Consider the following 21,173-nt stretch of genomic DNA (forward strand, 5'->3'; position numbering starts at 1 on the left):
CTCTCACGCTAGCCTGCATACCCAGCCCCATGATGGAGACTTAAACAGCTCTGTAGTGGAAGGCTGGCCTGCCTAGCCAAAAGTATGCCTCTGAATAACCCTTCTCCCCCTATACATGCATCTTTTCTGGATGGACAAAAATTAAATACTAAGATGTGCCAGTGTGAATGCATAAATCCATCATTGTTTGTTTCCCACCTGTGGCTTATCTATTACCCCATCTTTATTAGTACACCTTTTTTATTAACTCATTGTAATGTTATTTCATTCCTTACTGGAAATATCAAGATCAAATTGTTATTTTGCTGCCCTTTGCAAGCAGCCATATAAAAAAGAAAAGAGTGGAATGTGCTTGAGCCCCCAGACCCCATAAAGCCTGAAGACAGAAATGTGGGTGGATCACGCATTTGGCGTATCAGCCTGAGCCACCCACATTGTGTCTGAAAGGCTAAAAGGGCACAGACATCTTACACTCATATTCACACTTCCTTTTGCTGACACATGTATTCTTGACAACTGCTGAGCTGGTATTAGTTTCTGTAGACTAGGCAGACACGACCTCATGGTAAAGGAAGGTATGTCTTCCGGTTAGTGCTTTTGTCTGTTCAATGCTGTAAACTGGTTTATTTCTGGCGCAGCTGATGCAGAGATAAATAAACCCTTGCTCAGAGAAGCAAGGCAGAAGCATTTTCTCCTCAACACGCGTGTTGTGTGGTTAATTCCAACAGAGACTGTCCTCCATCACCTTACAATTCCCTTGCCAGAGACAATACCAAGATCTGCTGTCCTTGAGATGTCAGAAGGTGGGCTTGTAATGATGCAAGTCCTCCTGATAAGGATTGCTTGGATGCCTAGCAAGCTTAGCAACAAAAGTTGAGGAAATGTTCACTACATCTAGAGGGACCGAGTCTGTAAAAGGGTCACGGGCACAAAAGTAGAATCCTTGGGTTCAATTTGCACAAGTGAGAAGCTCAGTCAGAACTGGGCATCAGGGTTCAAAACAGCAGGGATATGAAAACTGAAATCATCCCTAAAATGGAGGTGATATTTCTGTGAGAGTTTGGGGGTACTTACACAAGCAGATACAATCAAGTTCAGATTTATGCGGGTCACGGCAAGCAAAACAGATAATCTGTGCAAACACATGGTCTGTTTACTCCTTTTAAACCTAAGCAATAACATAAGCATTCCCCTGCCCCTGATGTGTCAGGGATGCAAGTGAAAGAGCAGACAGATTCACCTGATGGTTACTGTTATTGCTGTTTGAATCTTCCTCAATATTGCAGGCCAATGTGCGTTGATCCTTTCATCTACTGCAAGTAGTAGCTGTCAATGAGACACTTGCTCGTGACAAGATCATCTCATAGTGAATGGGATGTCAGCAGGCTAACTAAATCCATCCACAGCAGCCTGTGAATGATCTGTAAGAGCCAGCAAGAAAGAGCTTCTTGTCTCAAGGTAAAAAGCACTAGAATAACAATTTTTGAGTTCTGATTGTGTGAATAAAACCATTAATAACCACTTCCACATGAGTACCACAAGGATGGTAAGACAATTTCTGACATGCTGTACAGCCCTTTGAACTGAATCTTATACTAGCTGTTTTTCACTATTACTACAAGCCTGGGAAAAGATGGATGAGCATTAATTTTATAGTTTCTTCTGAATTGAAGGTTATTTATTACGATGTTTTGCCCTGAGCCCTTTGGCATGCTAAAAATTTTTGTAGCATCCTACTAGTTTTCTCTGCTTCCTGACAGAATTAGCTTTGAGGATGGGGAAAAAAATCAATGTAAAGGAGATTTTTATTGGCAGATTTCAGGAACTGCCATGCTGTGCAAATTTGCCCAAGGTTAGCTAATTTATTTATGGACTGGTTTGAACAAGTGCATATTTTTCAGGAGAACAATCTCCTCCATGATTATATTAAAGTGTATAAAATACATCTATGATTTGGGAGAGTCCTCATGAATAGCTAATACAATTTTGTGAATATGTACATTCAGTCCATAAGCCTATCAAATCTAATATTAAGTTTGGACACCATAACATTGGGTGGGGGGAATGTTCTGGTGAGCTGGGATGGATTTTCTGTATGCATGGGTGTTCATAAGAAACCTACAAATGCAAATTCCTTTTTGGCCTTTGATAGTCAACACTTTTGAAACAGAGTTTACCTATTCTCAGGTGTGGAGATTAAGTAGAAATTGTAGTAATATCTTGGTTTTAAAATAAAACTGATTGGACAGCTAAAATGAGGTGATATTCATCTAGGATTTTCAAGCAGGTTTTGTATAAAGCAAGGAACATGAATAGGTCACTTTTGTTAAAAACTACTTGAAGATGTCCAATTATAGGACCCTCATTGTATTTGCAAGCACAACTCACCTTGGTTGAGGCAAGCCATCTGTTGCTGGTAGGTACTTCAGCCTGATCAGGACACATTCAAAACAGGAAGGGTGAGGCTGCGGACTCCTGGTTAAATAATCCAGGTTGACCACCAGGTGAAGCCCATCACATCATCAAGCCCTGCCTAGAGGATCCCCCGCCCCCACCTGGGAACTGGCAAGTCTAGCCAGTGAAGATTTTTTTTTGTTTTATTTGGCATGCCCTCAGTGATCCTTCATTTTTGCCCAGTGTTCAAATTGTTCATTTTATGTCTTTTAAAGTATTTTAGCTCTGTTTGTTTCTTAAAAGTTCCCGTGGTAGACCAATTTTTGTCAAAGTACTCACGTTCTTGAATGCTTTGTGGGGTTAGAGGGCAGGAAACTGCAGTGTTAAATTGAGAAGAAAAACAACTATCCCACAACTTTCTGACATTATTATTTTGCAATATGAAATCAAGTTGTACTTTTTATAAAAGCCGTTGGGGGGGAAAGCCATGTGAATATAAATGACATTCATTTACTGCATTGTGTCTGAGGCCCAAAAGGGAACAGTCTTCTTGAGTCTGTTGTTTTCCTTTAATTCTCTTGATGGGTTTGGCTGTTTCCCTTTAGGCAAGAAGACTTTTTTAAAACTACCTAACAAAAATACTGCATATGTATGTTAAGAATCATACTCTTTCCTTCTACCTAATATTAACATTAGGCTTTACTGGAGAAAAGTTTGAGACAGACTAAAGACAGCAAGATGCAAAAGAGGTTATATGAGGTTTTACTTGTGTTTATGAATATCATCCCTCCCCCCCACTTTCACCCTCTACCATATCTTTACTGAGCAGAATAAGTACTCCCCTGGCTTTCAAATGTGGGGCATGTTAGTCTAGTACATTTTTGGCCTCAGACTGGACTAGTTAAAGCCTCCATCTTTCAATACAATTGATATTCAAATCCTGGGTCTGTGTGGCTTTCCATCAAAATTAAAACAGTTCCTTTGCTCAGGATATGGTACTTTCAATTTTTTTCTCCAGGGTCAACAAGAAATTCTACAAAAAATGAGTGGAAATGCACTATGTTTACCTCTTTATTTCAGGCATGTGGATAAAAAATGATTTTCCATTATTGGTGAAGGGCTTCAATTTGTACCCATGTTAGTTGATAATGTTCCCCTCCACTCCTGGAAATGCCAGATCATAGCTTTTGCACTTTCTAAAGTGTCATACACTCTAATAGCATTGTGGCCATAAGAGTGAAAATGGAAAGAGACAGAAAAATAAGACTATTAAAAAGACATGAATCACAGCAACCTGGGTACTCCTGCTCCTTAAAGTGTTGTGTGAGGGAAAGAACTGCATAAATGCAGCTTAGAAATGATGGAAGCAGGGGTCATTTTGTAGAAAAAGATGTGTTGGAGCTCATTAGCAGAACTCATTTGCATATGCCACACACCCCGGACATCACCGGAAGGTGTACTAAATTATATCAGCTCAGCATCTACCTTAAAATACCAGTTTGGTATAGTAAGAGACAGTTTGGTATAGTGGTTAAGTACGCAGACTCTTATCTGGGAGAACCGGGTTTGATTCCCCACTCCTCCACTTGCACCTGCTGGAATGACCTTGGGTCAGCCATAGCTTTCGTAGGAGTTGTCCTTGAAAGGACAGCTGCTGTAAGAGCTCTCTTAGTCCCATCTACCTCACAGGATGTCTGTTGTAGGGGAAGGTAAAGGAGATTGTGACTACTCTCAGACTCAGAGTATAAGGCGGGATATAAATCTAATATCTTTTTTTCTTCTTCTTGAATTATAATTGTCATAAAAAACCTTACTCCATCATACTTTGGAAATTACTTTCTCCTATGTGGCCACAGTGGCACGATGAAGATTTCAATCTGTCTGCTTTCTGTGTTTTGGTTATTTTTCCATTTTTTGTGGGGGGAAACTATTAGAAAGTTTGTCAAATCTTAAGAGTTCAGCAATGTTCTTACAGGGGGTTTGAACAATAGAGCGTAGCAGCAATTATTGGGGGAGGGGAAGAAAGAGCATAATAAAATTGAGAGGTTCTGGAGCTCTGCTCCTGTGAACTCCTGCCTAAAATGAGGTCTGGATGGAAGAAATCGCATCTTGCCAGACTCCTTTCTAGCAATTATAAATATGTTATAATTTGTAGGAACTTGAAGTTACCATCACTAGCCAATGCTATGAGGCTGAACATATACTGGGCTTTGCGAAGCTCTTTAGAGTCATTTTCAGTCACATGTTCCTTAAATTAGTTTCAGGCAGGCCTCAGATTCAGTGGGAGCTCACAGGAGCACAGCTTCTGAACCTTTCTGACACTTCCAACTTCTCCTTCTCACCTTGTCCATTGAATAGTAGGTGCAGCTGCATAACAATCCCTGGAAGAGCTCCACCACCTATTTTTCTACAAACCAACCCCTGGTTTCAGGCCATGTATGCACAGAAAAGGGGGACCAGAGAGAGAGGTGATATAACAGCTAAGCATGAGAGTGTGCAGCCAAAAGGTTCAAACTCAACCAGAAACACACTACCAACTTTAGGCAAGTCATTATCTTTTATTCACAACTAGGGATGGGCATAGACCAATCCATGCACCTAATTTTGTGATGGACCAGGGCTCAGGTGGCATTTAAATGCCTCCTGAGCTTATTGGCAGGGTCATGAGCCCTGACGAGGAGGAGTTGGAAGGGTTAACAGACCTGGAAGAGTTGCCAGCCAGTTCCTCAACTGAACAAACAGCAGCTGGCCCATCAATCACTCTCCAGGCACCAGTGTCAGCTGTTGACATCAATCTCCTCCAAGCTGTCCTTCTTCCATCTCAAGAGTTCAAAGCAGGCTCTGGAAAGACTTCCGGTCTGGCTGGAAGACAGGCTGCAGCTCCCTAGATAAGGGAGATTTTATTTTCACAGTTCAGGGTATTACAGACCTCTGAGAGGGGGTCTATGCCCATTAATCCTAGTTAAGGGTTAAACCAAGATGACATTTCTTTCCTTAAAGCTGTTGATATTGATCTGGAAGAGTGGGGGAACTCTCTCCTTCAGATTTTGATGTCCGGCATTAGGATTTGTCAGCCATTCTCTGCTGTGATAATATAGTCATTAATTTGACTTAAGCCGGTCGAAAACCAGAGACTCAACGACGGACGGACTTTAACTGACTTTAACTGACTTTAACTGCATGATAACGAACTACAAGAGGTGACGGGTTGTGAAGTCACAACCAAAGTTAAATACCTTGGAATAGAGATAACAATGAAGAATATTGATTTATTCAAAAATAATTATGAAAAACTGTGGTGCAAAATGGACAAAGATTTGATGAAATGGAATAGGCTTAATTTGTCCTTATTGGGTAGGATAGCTGCAATCAAAATGAATATTTTGCCAAGAATAATGTATTTATTTCAAACCATCCCGATTGTAAAAGATGCAAAACAATTTAACAAATGGCAAAGGAAAATCTCTGACTTTATATGGGCTGGAAAGAAACCAAGAATAAAGATGAAGATTTTAACAGATGCTAAAGAGAGAGGAGGTTTTCAACTTCCTGATCTAAGATTGTATCATGATGCAGTTTGTTTGACATGGATTAAAGATTGGATAATGCTGTTAGATAAAAAACCTTTATGGTTAGAAGCTCACGGAAATAAATTCGGCTGGCACGCGTATATGTATTATGGGAAGAATAAAATGGATGGTCTTTTCTCTCACCACTATGTTAGAAACACTTTACTAAGTACTTGGATAAAATATAAGAAATATGGGGACGAGAGAAAACCGCTGTGGATAGTGCCAGCAGAAGTAATAAAAATAACAGCTGAATCCGATGATAAAAGAGAAATGTCATATAACCAACTGCTCAAGATTCGAGGAGATAAAATTGAATTAAAATCTTCAGAAGAGCTAGACAATAAATATGATTGGTTTCAAATGCAACAAATTAAAAGCTTGTTGGAAAATGATATAAAATTGGAAGGAATTAGACGAGAACAAACAGAATTGGAAAGGGTCCTGCTTGGTGATAATGAAAAATTGATATCAAAAGTATATAAGTTATTATTGAAATGGTCTACAGAAGAAGAAGTAGTAAAATCTCAAATGGTCAAATGGGCAATCAATGTGAATAGAGAAATACAAATGGATGCATGGGAATACCTTTGGAAGAACTCAATGAAGATATCAACTTGTCAGAGCATAAAAGAAAATTGTTTTAAGATGATGTACAGGTGGTATATGACCCCGAAAAAATTGGCTAAGATGAGCAAGAAAATGTCGGATAGATGTTGGAAGTGTAAAAAACATGAAGGTTCTTTCTTCCATATGTGGTGGACATGTGAAAAAGCGAAAGAGTATTGGAAGATGATACAACAAGAAATCTCCAAAATATTGGGTTACGACTTTAAGAAAATTGCAGAGACATTTTTGCTCGGATTACAATTAGAAAAATATCCAAAGGAAGATAGGACTCTAATTTGGTACCTGCTATCAGCTGCTAGGACATTGTATGCGCAGCTTTGGAAGCAAGAAAAAATACCGGATAAATGGGATTGGACTATGAAAGTTCTATCGTGGAGTGAAATGGATAAATTAACTAGAACATTAAGAGACTATGATTTGGAGATATTTAAAAAAGAGTGGAGGAAGTTTAAAGAATACATAGAGAAAGAGTCGAATGTAAGAAGAAATTGGACAATTTTTTAGTAATAATGGGGGGAAAAAAAACGAAGAAGCAAGAAGGGGGGGAAATATTTATATAACGAATTTTGATTAGTCAGATGTATCTTTAGTATTGAATTAGAATCTATAACCTCGGGGAAGTCTATATTGGAGGGAGGGGGGATTGAAAAGTCATATGGGTTAGTATTGAAGCAACGAAGGGAAATTAAGTTCTGTAACCATATGCTATCAATAAATTGGTTAAAACAAAAAAAGCAGGCTCTGGAAAGAACTTTCGGAGCGAAGACATGAGGCATGCCGATGCCCCCAGTTCACCTCCTGATTCTGGCAAGCCCTGCACTCACGTTTAAGGACCCAGGTGCATTTTTCCTCAGCGTACCATCCCCAAATGAATGGGCAGACCAAACGCACCAACGCCACACTGGAACAATACCTGCGTTGTTACACAAGCTACCAGCAGGATGACTGGGCTGCCTTGCTACCCCTGGCCGAGTTTGCCTACAACAACACCGTCCATGCGTCCATGCAACAGACCCCATTTGCAGCCAACTCACTGCTTGAATTTCACAAACCATGAACTTCCATGAAATTTCCCAGTTTCTAAACCACCCTCACTTCTTCCCCACAGTCCTGCCCCCCACAGTAGTCCCAGCTGCTGATGCGCTCCTGCAGGAACTCCAGGCTCTCCAGGACTTGCTCCAAGAGCAGCTCCAACAGGCTAAAGAGGCCTACAAGACAGCAGCCAACCGAAAGCGACAGGTGGGGCCTCAACTGAAGCCCAGGGACCATGTCTGGCTCTCCACCCATTACCTGCGTCGGCCTGGCCGATCTCACAAGCTGGACCCTTGCTTCACAGGGCCTTACCTGATCACGGACTAAATCAACCCTGTTGCTTTCCGGCTACAGCTGCTGGCCACCCTCCGCATCCACTCAGTCTTCCACCGGTCCCTCCTTGTTCCTGCTACACCACTGGATCCCATCCAACCACTGCCTCTAGCACTGCCTCCTCCTGTCCTGGTCGATGACGAGGAGGAATACGAGGTCCACCAGCTCCTGGACTCCCGAATCCACAACGGGGACCTCCAGTACCTCATGGACTGGGAAGGCTATGGCCCTGAGGACCATTCATGGGAACCCGTGGACAACTTACATGCCCCTGACCTCGTGCAGCAGTTCCACACGGCCTACCCTGTCTGGCCTGGCCCATCTGCGGGGGAGGGGTAGTGTCATGAGCCCTGACGAGGAGGAGCTGGAAGGGTTAACAGACCTGGAAGAGCTGCCAGCCAGTTCCTCAGCTGAACAAACAGCAGCTGGCCCATCAATCACTCTCCAGGCACCAGTGTCAGCTGTTGACGATCAATCTTCTCCAAGCTCTCCTCCTCCCATCTCAAGAGTTTGAAGCAGGCTCCGGAAATAACTTTCATAGAGAAGACATGAGGCACGCCGATGCTTCAGATCTCTCAGCCCTGAGTTCTAGCAGAGTCACTGCCACCCAGGGAGCAGGCTGATTGAGGCTCTCATATAGCTCCCACTCAGGACCTGGTAACCTTGTGTAAGCAATGTCTATTCTATGGCTTGCATCCATGCTCCTTCCTGATCCTGATCTTTTGGCTTTTGGACGTTGACTTCTGATTCCGGTTTGTGATTCTGCATTGGTGACTTGGCTCCTGCTTGACTTCCTGGACTTTGACCTTGGACTGGCTTTGGACTCCTGCCTGCCTGCACCCTGAGAACATAACAGGCTCAGGAGGGCATTTAATGAGCCCACGTCCAGGTTGTTCCTATCATGGACGTCGTGAACCTTGAACTGGTTCAGAAACTGGGAAATTTCATGGAAGTTCATGGTTTGTGAAATTCAAAACTGCAAACCTCCATGACCTCCATTTTTCCAGTCCATATCCATCCCTACTCACAACCTCACTTGCTTCTTCATCTTCATCATCTTGATTTAATTAATCATCCCATCTGGGCCAAGGCTGGGCTCTCGGCAATGTACATCAAATAAAAATACATAAATTAAAACAATTTAGTACAATAAAACAATGGCAATAAGAATTCCAACCTCTGATGGCAGTTTACTAATTATATTCATTCTCATCAGATTGTTGAAGCATACGGTGAAGGGAGGAAACACTTCTGGAAGGGGTGGACAAAAGGATAAGAACCAACTATCACTGCCTCAGTCAACAGTCTCCATCAAAAGCCTGGTGGGACATCTCTGCCTTATGGGCCCTGTAAAATTGTAAGATATCCCACAGGACCCAGACATTGTCTGGCATAGAGTTCCACTATGAAAAAGCCCTGGTCCTAGTTGAGGACAATCAAGTTTTTGGGGGGCTGAGGATTACCAGTAAATTGTTACCGACAGAGTGCAATGCCCTACTAGGGACATAGCAGAGAAGACAGTCCCTTAAATATGTTGGCCCCAGACCACTCCAGGCCTTAAAGATCAACACCAAAACCTTGAACCTGACTCGGTACTGAATCAGAATCCAGTGTAGCTGGCCCAGCACATGTTGTATATGTGCTGTCCATGGCGTTCCAGACAGGATATGTGCCACCACATTCTGGACATTGGAGTTTCTGGGTCAGTCTCAAGGATAGGCCAACATAGAGTGAGTTACAATGGTCTAATCTGGAGGTGACCGTCACATGGATCACTGTGGCTAGGTCTAAGCAGGATAGGAAGGGAGCCAGTTGCTGGACCTGAAGAAGATGGGAAAAAGCCACTTTGGCAATCTGCATGACCTGGGCCTCCATTAAGAGGGTAGCAAGCAGTGTCGCACCCAGACTCTTGTTGGATGACACCAGTGACAATGGCATTCTGTCAAAGGTCAGTAATCTGCACTCCAGCTCTAATCCCAGTTCTCCCCAGCCATAGGACCTCTGTCTTTGATGGGTTCAGCTTCAACTTGCTCTTTCTTGGCCAGCCCACCACAGCCTCTAATCCCTCATTCAGATTTTGTGGGATTGCAGCTGACTGGCCAGTCAATAACATATATAGCTGGGTGTCATCTGCATATTGGTGACACTCAAGCCCAAAACTCCATGCCAGCTGTAGATGTTAAACAACATTGGGGAAAGGAGTACCCCTGGGAAACCCCACATACTAGGGTGCACCTGGAGGACATATCCATCCCCTGCGCTACCTTTTGTCCGCACCTATGGAGAAAAGAGGAAAGCCATTGAAAGGCTACCTCCTTTATTCTCAAATCAGTGAGGCATTGAGCCAATATGTCATCATTGACTATGTTGAATGCTGCTGTAAGATCTAACAGTAACAGCAGTGCTGACCTGCCTTGATCCAGCTGCCTACATAGATCGTCCATCAGGGTAACAAGCACAGTGTCCATCCTATGGCCAGGGCAGAAGCCTGACTGGAACAGGTCCAGCACCAATGTGTCCTCAAGAAAGCCCTGAAATTGTTCTGCTGTTGCTCTTTCAAATGCCTCACCCAAAAACTGCTAAGTTTGCAACTGGGGATATATGGATTGGACCCAAACAGGGCCAATGCACAAGTGCAATAATTTTGCTAGTGTAAGATTCTCTTGCCTACAATGTAGTTTCTTTTTTTTCTCTTTTGTGGAACTATCTTTAGAAATAAAGTACTAAGGGGTTTGTACGCATGCGTTAACTAAGCCGGCTGTGTGCTCGTCCTCCCCTTCGAACTGGAATTTTAATTAGCTCAAAAGAATGTAAATAGCTCTTTGGCAAGTCTATTTGAAAAACGAGCTTACTTACGAAGGTCTGAAGATCATAAGAATTCCTTTCTGGGGTCCCAGAGGGTAAGACAACAACTTTTACTATCAAATTAACGAGGCAACGCCCTGGTTAATTACTCAGCGGTCGCGGGTAACTCCCAAAAATAATTATCATGGCTAAGACAATTAAAGAGCTATCTGAGCAGATATCAGCTTTCCAGACTTTAATAATGTCGTCCCAGGACCAGATGAGATCTGAAATTAAATCACTCAGGGATGCTTTTACAGAGTTGAGTGCAGAGCTGAAGGACACACGGAACATTGCAATCTCGGCTAATGAGCTGGCCTTATCTAATAAACAAAAAATACTCCAGCTGAATTCGCAACTTACAGAGCTCTCTGATCGTAACAGAAGAGCGAATCTGATCCTGGGTGGAATTTCAGAGGAAATAAATAATAAGCTCCTGGAAGGAACCCTTATAGACTGGATGGGTGAGCAAGGAGTCACTCTGCAATCTCAGGATATTGAGAGAGCTCATAGACTGCAAAGGAGACAAGATGGGGGTGCCCCAAGGGAAGTCATAATTAAATTTTCAAGGGAAAAGACTCAGCAGACAGTTTTCAAGACTTTGAAAAAAAGGAAAGACCTTTCTTTTAGAGGAAGGAAAGTTTGGGTGAGAGAAGACTTCTGTCAGGAAACCATCAGAAAGAGAAGGCAAATGAGACCCTTTGGGCAAAAATTATATGACAACAAGATTAAATTCTCTTGGGGGTACCCCTCCTCAATAGTTATTTTTAAAGATGAAAAAAGGCTGGTGGCCCGCAACCCTAAAGAAGCAAGAGATCTCCTCACTCGCCTGGGCATCACCACAGACGACCTGAGAGACCCAAGAGAGGAAGAAGAAGAAGAAACAGTGGAGCTCGATGTGGACCCGGGAGAAGGAAGCTCAAGTAGACAAGAGAAAAGGCCAAGAACGGACTACTAAAGGGAAGTATAAAATATTTTGAGCTAAATTTAGCTATAAGCTTGAAGGGGAGGGCGGGATGCGTGCCCCCAGGAAGGTGGAAGACAGGATGATGGTTTCATCCAAGAAGTTGTCTGTGCCACAGGGGAAGGGAATAGGGGGCGGGGTTTCAGTAAGAAGTATAGAAAAATACCCTCAGCCATTAGGGCCCAAGTCTGTTACATATAAAGAGAATGGATAGATCTTTAAGAGTCCTTTCACTGAATGTGAATGGTCTAACATCAAATCTTAAGAGATTCAGAGTAATTAAAATGGCTAAAGAACAAAGAATAGATTTGTTGTGCCTACAGGAAACTCACAAAAAAATAAATGATAGAAAACCATTGATAAAAGATCTGAGGTGGCAGGTTTTAGCAGAAGCAAGAGGGACTTCCAAAGCTAGAGGTGTGGCTACATTGATTCGTAAGGACATTAAGGTGGAGAACATGGAAAAATTAGTAGATAAGGAAGGTAGATACCTCTTAGTTAAGTTTAAGCTGGAAGCAATAAAATTCACTATAGTAAATGTTTATGCACCAAATAAAAGACAAAAGAAATTCTTAAACTTGGTTTTTAAGAAGATACAACAGTTTTCAGAGGGCGAACTAATTGTAGTGGGCGATCTAAATATGGACATAACCAAGAATAATAGTATTAACCTAAGAGATTGGGGCCTGAAGGACGCTCATGAGTTCATCAATACGAGACCCAGCCCGACACATATTTCTTGTAGACATAAAACAGCATCCCGCTTAGATTATATAATTTTGGAAAAAAATAACAATATGGTGGTTAAAGAGATCAAGACCCATCCAATTTTGATCTCTGATCATGCCCCTCTAAGTATTGAATTAGAATTAAACCTTCCCTCGAAAAATAGACCTTGGAGGTATAACAACTTGGTAATGACAAAAGAAGAGGACAGGGAATACTTAATGACACAGTTAAAATTATATTTTAAGGAAAATAGAGGATCTGTGTCAACTAATATATTGTGGGACGCTGCTAAAGCGGTAATAAGGGGCCATTTGGTTAGGAAGGAAAAAGATATAAAAAGTGAATGGTATAAAAAAAGGCAAACAAAACTTAAGGAATTGGAGGAGTTACAAAAAGAAATAGTGGAAAAGTGTAATCCTAGTTTACAGATTAGAATTAAAGAGATTCAAAAACAGTTGGAGGCCCTAGATATGGCAACAATGTGGAAAAAGGAAATAATGGTTAAGAACGACTTCCAGAGGAATAGCATTAATATAGCAAAAAGATTAGCTAATTATTTGAAAGTTAAAAAGGCAAAACAATCAATTAGAACTATTAAAATTAATAATAGTATAACTCAAAACTCTAAGGAAATCACTAAGGCATTTGAAGACTTCTATAAAAATTTATATATGAAAAAGAATATAACCGAGGTGTGGGACGCACCTAAGCTAATTATAGAGGAGGAAGCAAAAGCCTCACTGGGTGCTGAGATTACACTCCAAGAGATAAAGGAAGTAATAAAAGCGCTCAAAAAGGGTAAATCACCAGGGCTGGATGGCTTTACTTCTGACTTTTATAAAGAAATGGTAGAAATTATAGCACCTGAATTGCAGGTAGTTTTTAACGAAGTCTTGGAAGGAAAGAAAGCCCCGGACTCATGGAAGGAAACAGAAATAATTTTGATATTAAAGCCCCAGAAAGATCCGGAAGAAGTAGGCTCATATAGGCCCATTAGTTTACTAAATCAAGATTATAAGATTTTTGCTAAGGTTTTAGCAAATAGACTTAAGAGAGTTATCCCGTCAATCATAAAAGGGGACCAATACGGTTTTATTGAGGGTAGATCTATTGCCCACCCTATTAGAAATATCTTAAATGTATTGCACCATGGCCAAAAGAAAAAAATAGCCCTGTTAAAGTTGGATGTTTATAAAGCCTTTGATACTCTTTCACATGAATTCTTGTGGCAAATATTAAAGAAGATAGGTTTAGAGGAACGGTTCCTACACGCTATACAGGAAATATACAACGGAGGTAAGGCCAAAGTTAGAGTCAACACTGACCACTCACAAGCGTTCCCAATTCAAGGGGGGGTAAGACAAGGCTGCCCACTATCCCCGCTTATATTTATAATAGCTATAGAGCAACTAGCAGAGCGAATTAGGAATGCCGGGAGAATAGAGGGGTATAAGTCAGGTATTGAAGAAATGAAAATTAATTTATTTGCGGATGATATCATAGTAATTATGTCTAACCCAAAAGACGGAGTTAAAGAGATTAAGATAATTTTAGATGATTTTGAAAAGTGTTCAGGGCTCGGAGTGAATATGGCAAAATCAGAAATTCTATACCTTAATGTTAATAGAGAGGAAAAACAGGAAATAAATAGGATTACGAATATAGGAATGGGAGCCAAGAGATTAAAATATTTAGGGATAGTCCTCCAAAAAAATATGGACAAAATGATAAAGGAGAACTATGGTAAAATATGGAAGAAAATAGAGAGGGATATGAATAATTGGAATCATAAAATACTAGGGATATCATCTAGAATAAGATCTCTTAAAATGTTCATGATACCAAAGTTAATGTATTTATTCCAAACCTTACCCTTAGGTTTGAGGGAAAATCAAATTGAACAATGGAATAAAGCAATCAAAGAGTGGATTTTTAATAATAAAAACAGTAGGTTTCATAAGAGAATTCTATACAACCTTAAATCAGAATTAGGCTGGGGAATCCCAAATTTAAGTAAATATTATGAGGCCTTCCAACTAAGAGCGTTACTAGATTTGAGTGAGGATAAGGTACAGAAGTGGATCAATTTCGAGAATGCGGTCAACAGTGGCATTGGAAGATTTGGATTTTTTTCCACAGTGTCGACAAAAGATCTAAAATTAGCTATAGGGCCCAGAAGAGCAGCATTAGAAACCTGGATGAAATGGTACCCACAGTGGCTAGGGAAGGTTTCAAGGTGGAGCCCCCTAGAAGCTATTGTTAAGGAGGTGCATGCTATAAAATGGTGGGAAAGGCTTAAAAACAAAGGCTATTTTAGAGTGGACGATATGTTTAGGGGTGGTAAGCTAAAACCCTTACAGGAAATTATAGAAGATTTAGGTAATCAATACTGGTTAATCATAGCAGGCTTGCACAAGAGTGTTAAGACAATCAGTGAAAAGGGAGAGCTTTGGCTAGACACTCCAATGGAAGAGATATATAAGGTAATGGCCAAACAAAGGAAGGGTCTAGTGGGGTTAATATACAGAAAAATGATTTCAAATAAAGATAAAATAATAGTACATTTACAAAAGATTTGGAGTCATGAAGGTCAGTTAACAGAGGGGTTGGCTGGGAAAATCTTGGATGGTCTAGAAAGGATTAAAGTAACCAAATTTAAAGAACTGGAACATAAATTTTTCACAAAATGGTACAAAACTCCCGCACAAATAGCCAATATATTTCCAGGAGTGAGCTCCAAGTGCTGGCATTGCAAACAATTTAAGGGTTGGTTTGCACATATGTGGTGGGAGTGTGAAGAGGTTAAACCCTTTTGGAGGGAAATTATTCAATTTATTAAGAAAGTCTGCAATGTACCATTAACCATTGGCTTTAATATGATGTTGTTAAGTACAATAGGAAGTCCAGCACTAAGTAGACCCATGCAAAACCTTGTCAAGGCAATGATATTAGCGGGGAAGGCGGTCATCGCTTTGGGGTGGAAAGATAAAAGTAAATGGTCAATAGAAATCTGGCACAGCTATTTGTTTGATTACATACAGTCTGACATCGTGGCAACAATAAACAAGGATTCCACGTGGGAAGATAAAGCCAAGGAAATCAAGACCAGATGGAACCCTTATTTAGAGTGGATCTCAGGAGAAACAAGGAAGGACATTCAGTGGAAGATCAGGACTCTGTGCCCTTGGCTGAGGGGAAAAGACTAAGAGAAGACGGGGAGGGTTGGGGGGGGGAGGGTTATTTGTAATTTCAACATCCATATGCTGTAATGGCCAATTGTACTAAAGTCAATAAAACATAAAAAATATTTATTAAAAAAAATAGAAATAAAGTACTAGAAACTTTCAGGCAGCTATTCTGTGCAGCTGATAGGAGATATTTTCTCCCATGTATTTTATCTTCCCCTAGAGTTCTTTAGCACTCTGCCTTTTTAACACCATGAACCTACAATAGAAATATATACCATGACATTTTATATAAAGCAAATTTATTTCTGTGAAGTTCATTTCCAAATTTAGGAGCAGTCTAAATCAATGGGTATCAAAATTTAGACCCCTTTTTGATTTTAACATTTTATGTACTCTCAAGCTCTCTCTTCATTCCTTATTGGCATCCGCTTAACTGAGACCTCTTTAAAAGTGTAACTCTCTGGGATCACACCATTCAAAAGAAGAGGAAGTCAATTCTATCCCCTTTCCTTGAGATAGACCATCCCTGCTTCAATTCCTAAAAAATTGAGAGGGTTTCATTTTCATATTAGCCAGAAAGGAACAAGAAAGGTTCCTTCCTGATCTTTTGCAAAGGATTTGCAGACTCCCTTGTGTACCATCATGGCTCCCAGGCTCTGTCAAACTGTTGAATCTTTAAAAATACATTTCTGTCTATTTGAGTTTTACAGTAAGTTTATTTTTTTTTTAATTCCAAATTGACCAGCTTCAAAGTGTTTTGCTTAGAAAATCCAATCTGTTGATTCAAAATGGCAAATACTGGTTTCCACTTCATCCTGTATCTAATTCTCTTCCTTTAAGACTCACACTGAAGAAGTGGTGCCATGTTTTAGATGGCCAAGCATAAGTATTTAATAGTACTTTCAAAGATCAAGTCCAAGTTTAACAGGCTTAAGCTGTGAATCTTCCTAGCTCACAAAGATCAATTGTATTGTGAGTAGATTCTCATTCATTTTGTAATTACAGTTAGGATGCATTACAAACATAGGAGTCTATTTTGCACCTCTGAGGTGGACATTCTTCATTAGTCAAGTTTTGTACCAGGGGTAGAACACCACACAGCATATAATATAATTAATGAACTCTTGGTGGAGGGGAACATCCAATAAAAATTTAGACTGGAGGAGAAAAACCACCCTTGAATTTTGAGCAACAAACCAACCCACGAGAAAATGCCAAACAATCAAATAAATTTTAAAAATGGGAAGGGAGTATTGAATTGTTATTTAGGTATGACTCTACAGTAAACTTCATAAGCATCAATTCCCAGCATGACAACATTAATGTGCAAAAACCAAAATGAGCCAGTTTAGGATTCCCCATAAAAAGTGAGCGGCTTTTTACAATTCACATATGCCACTAACTGACAAGCCATTTGTAACTCAAGCTGGGGGATGTTCTGCTATCATCAATGACCTCCTGTTCCTATGGCACTCAGTACACTAATCATCCACCAGGCATAATTTATCCACTGCTTTTTCAGAGTTATTACACTACTATTTTGTCTCCTCAAGTCATCCGACCACCAGCCTTCAGCACTTTCCATTGCATCTGTATAGGGCCTAATGACACGTTGTCACCAGGTATGTGTAATCAGATGTGCACCTGCAGTTCTGTGCTGAGAACTCAACCCTGAGTCATGTGGAGGCTCAATTTGCATTGGGACCATAGCACATGAAAAGAAGGGGCTTCACTCTTTCTCCCATGCTGTTTTCCTGACTTGAAATGGCCTATGGGGGTGCTATATGTTCCACCATGAAACCTAGGTTTACTTTATCAGCAGAGCCCCAAACAAAGCAAATTATGTCCTCCAGTCATTTGTATGAGGGGGTTCAGGGGTAGAGGTTGAAGCTCCTCCCTGAATATCATGGTTGCAATCTGAATTGGATTGATGTACACCTTGCACATCTAATTGTAGATCTGAGGGGAAAGATGACATGTAGTTAAACCCTGTGTATCTGTGTGAAAGGCCAATGAAACAGCTTTGTACTAGTCATATTACATCATGTTTAAACAAAGAATTTCTTTGTAGAGAGCACTGCCAGAGGGAGATGCTAGCCTTACCTAGAATAGGATACTATGATAAGCAACCCAAGGAAGGGCGACTTTGCCTCCTCCTCACTGGCGTTCACTCAACATGTCCCACAACCATGGGGTGGGAACAGGAAGATCCGCAATCTTTCCATGAGTAGATCACTAGATTCAATCCACAATGAATACTTGCACAACTGTTCCCTGAAAAAATATTAATTTAAATTGCCAGTTGTTGCTTGGATCATGCATTAATACAGCTGTATGGGGACTCATACTTATGGCACTTTAGATTGTCAGAGAATATCTGTAAAATGATAACTAAGGGCATGGAAACCAAGGTTAAGCTCTTTTGAACCTTATTTGTTTCCTGGAAATAAACCCTATTGAACACAATAGGACCCACTTTTGAGGATGTGAATAAAATTGGTCAGTATAGAATATTATCTCTTGTACTGTTGTCGAGCATCTGAAATAGCTTAGTTAGGAGTCTACTATTGCAAAATATGTTAATTATAAAAGAGATATGTGAAATGTGGCACCATAAATAAGATTTTAAAAATATTTTGTAGTCCCTAAAATAAATGCTTTGAGTGAGGGAAGAAGTGGTTAAGATTTTCAATATACTGTTAGGAACATTAAGATCATTTGGTCTAAGATATTTAAAAGAAATTATAGATTGCCAGTGAAAATTAATCTATAAAGAGTGATAAATTCTTATAGCTCAATGATGGAAAAAGAGATAAGGCCCATAAATTTAAAACCTTATTATACTTTGGTATATTGGAAAAATGCTACAATGAAATACTCTATTAAGTTTTAGGAATGGGAAGAATAGCTCTCTGGAGTGTTCACTGAATTGGAGTTTAGAAGAATTTTGGAAGGCATATTATGATCAAAAAGTTCTTTTGCTTTAGATTAAGAATATGTATATACACTTACATTCAGGTGGGTAGCTGTGTTGGTCTGAAGCAACAGAACAAAGTATGAGCCCTGTAGCATCTTTAAGACCAACGAATTTTGATTCTGGGTATGAACTTTTGTGTGCATACACACTTATTCAGATACATAAATACTCTTAGTTAAATTGAATTTTTGTGGATCACTGTTAGCTGGAGGTGTGTGTGTATATATATACATATCCTCCACACATAAATAAACTTTACAAGTTAGCCTTGACAAATACAGCTTTATTTTTTTTGGGGGGGGGGGTACAGTCCTCTGCAAACTTACCTGCAAAGCAACATTGAACATATTGGGACTTACTTCTGAGTAGACATACATCATAAACAGTCACATCCTTCCAGGCTTGTCAAATTACCTTTAAGTACCTGCAGAGGTTTTACAGGACAACATTGTTGGAAAAGGCAATTCTGGTGTACAAAGAGAAGAGAAGAAGATCCTGCAGAGGGCAGCAAGAAGACAATTAGATAGGATAGAGAAGTCAGCATTCAGACATCATGGCCAGTTGTAATTAAACTGCAGTTCAGCTTGATTTCATGTTCAGTATCCTCACATTCTTCCACTGAGTGCAGAACTTGATTGAAAACCTCCCTATAGAATCAAGCTCCAGTTTTTCATGATGTCTGAATGCAGATGCCTCAGCAAATTGGAGTTGTTTTACTCCCCACAGCCTAGGATTTGATAGTGGGAGATTTTTTTAGTGAGGTTTCTGATCTTCAAATGGAGCAACCAGTTTGCTGAAGCCCTGTCATAGCACACTGGACCTTGATCAAACTACCAAATTCTCAGTCAAGCTTTATGCAGGAGTGGGAGGAGGGCATGAGCACAGCAATAAACTATGTTTATGACTGAGGGCAATTAAATCGCAGCTTGGGCTGTTTCCACACTTGGCCATGAAAATGTCCTCTTGTCCACCCAGTAGTGGAACAAGCAGCACTGGAATGTATGACTAGGGAAGAATGACATTTACACTCTTGTGTTCCATCACTGCTAGCTCCAGCTACCACCCTCTCCCCTTTCCTTATTGTACTTGTGCAAAAGCACAGGTGTGACAGTGACAGTGGTTATGCTACGCTCTCCTACAGTCTCTAACTCCCTTCCCCTTCCCTATTGATCTGCACTGAAACTCTACAGTGTGACTTGGCAGGGGAAAGAGGAGGGGACAAATTCCTTTAAAGGGCTTAAAGGGGCTGAAAATGAGCTCTCTTACATGTTTTGAAAATAGAGTCTAGGGTCTTCACTCCTTCCCTATGGTTGCTAAAAAGGGAGTATCCACACTGAACAGTCCCACACAGCCACTCCAAAGATTTCTCATTATACTGAAGAAAATCAGATTGTTTCTTCTTGTTTCTTCTTCCCAGCTTGCCTTTATTATTTCTTCAGCATTACTTAAATGAGATTTTACAAATGTACATGATGCTTTGTAAGTGAGGCTGTTGTGTGTCTTCAACTGGCATTTTCCAGCCATAACTATTAATCTACCCAATAGCTGTATTTGTATATAAACTTACTTGATGCTACCAGTTTCAATAAGACTAAGATTTAGTACTAGGTAAACAGAAATTAAGTATGGAATATGTTTCTGTACAGTATAATTAGGATTGGATAGAATCAGGCCTCAGATTCAGCGGGAGCTCACAGGAGCGCAGCTCCTGAACCTTTCTGAGAGTTCCACCCCTCCTTGAGAGTTCCACCTCCTTGTCCATTGAATAGTATGTGCAGCTGCATAACAATCCCTGAATGAGCTCCACCACCTACTTTTCTACAAAATGACCTCTGGATAGAATGATATGGATGAATAGTCAGCTGTATTGATCACACTGTCTGAATCAGTGTTGCAGGTTGAGGTATTTAAATATTGCTGGTGTTGCTCTGAGAATACTTTCCTTTGATCTCTTTATGAGATATTGGTTAAAACACCTTACAAAAATCTATCTTTGATTACAGACAGTACAGAAAAAAGATGTCAGTTCCATCCCTCTCATGCCACATATAAACTTCCACATACGAAAGGGGGAAATATATAGCAGGGCTGTGCTGAAATCTTGATCCATATTTTAGACCTGAATTCTGATATTTCAGAGGAAAGAAACATTGAATCAGTGACAGTTTGGGAAAGGCACAAAGCAAAAAATAAACAGAAAACAATTTTGGCATTTCCTTTGTTTATATTTTTTTCTCAAGAAGTCATGGACATTGGCAATGTGCAACAGATTGTTGGTATACCTGTATTGTTTTCAGAAGCAGCTATGAAGAAAGTGAAGTGGTGCAATTCTTACAGGGTTCAAATTTCATATCAAAACTCATCTTTTTGATGAACTGAAAACTTTTTAAAGATCAGTAGGCTAGTTATGTGAAATGCAAAGTTTTCCAAGGTTGATTCATGATGAAAGTTGATGAAAAAAGGTGATTTTCAACCTAAAATAAAACCCAAACTTACCAACGAGTTTCCTCTAA

The sequence above is a fragment of the Heteronotia binoei genome, chromosome 3 (assembly GCF_032191835.1).
Source record: "Heteronotia binoei isolate CCM8104 ecotype False Entrance Well chromosome 3, APGP_CSIRO_Hbin_v1, whole genome shotgun sequence".
Lineage (NCBI taxonomy): Eukaryota > Metazoa > Chordata > Lepidosauria > Squamata > Gekkonidae > Heteronotia > Heteronotia binoei.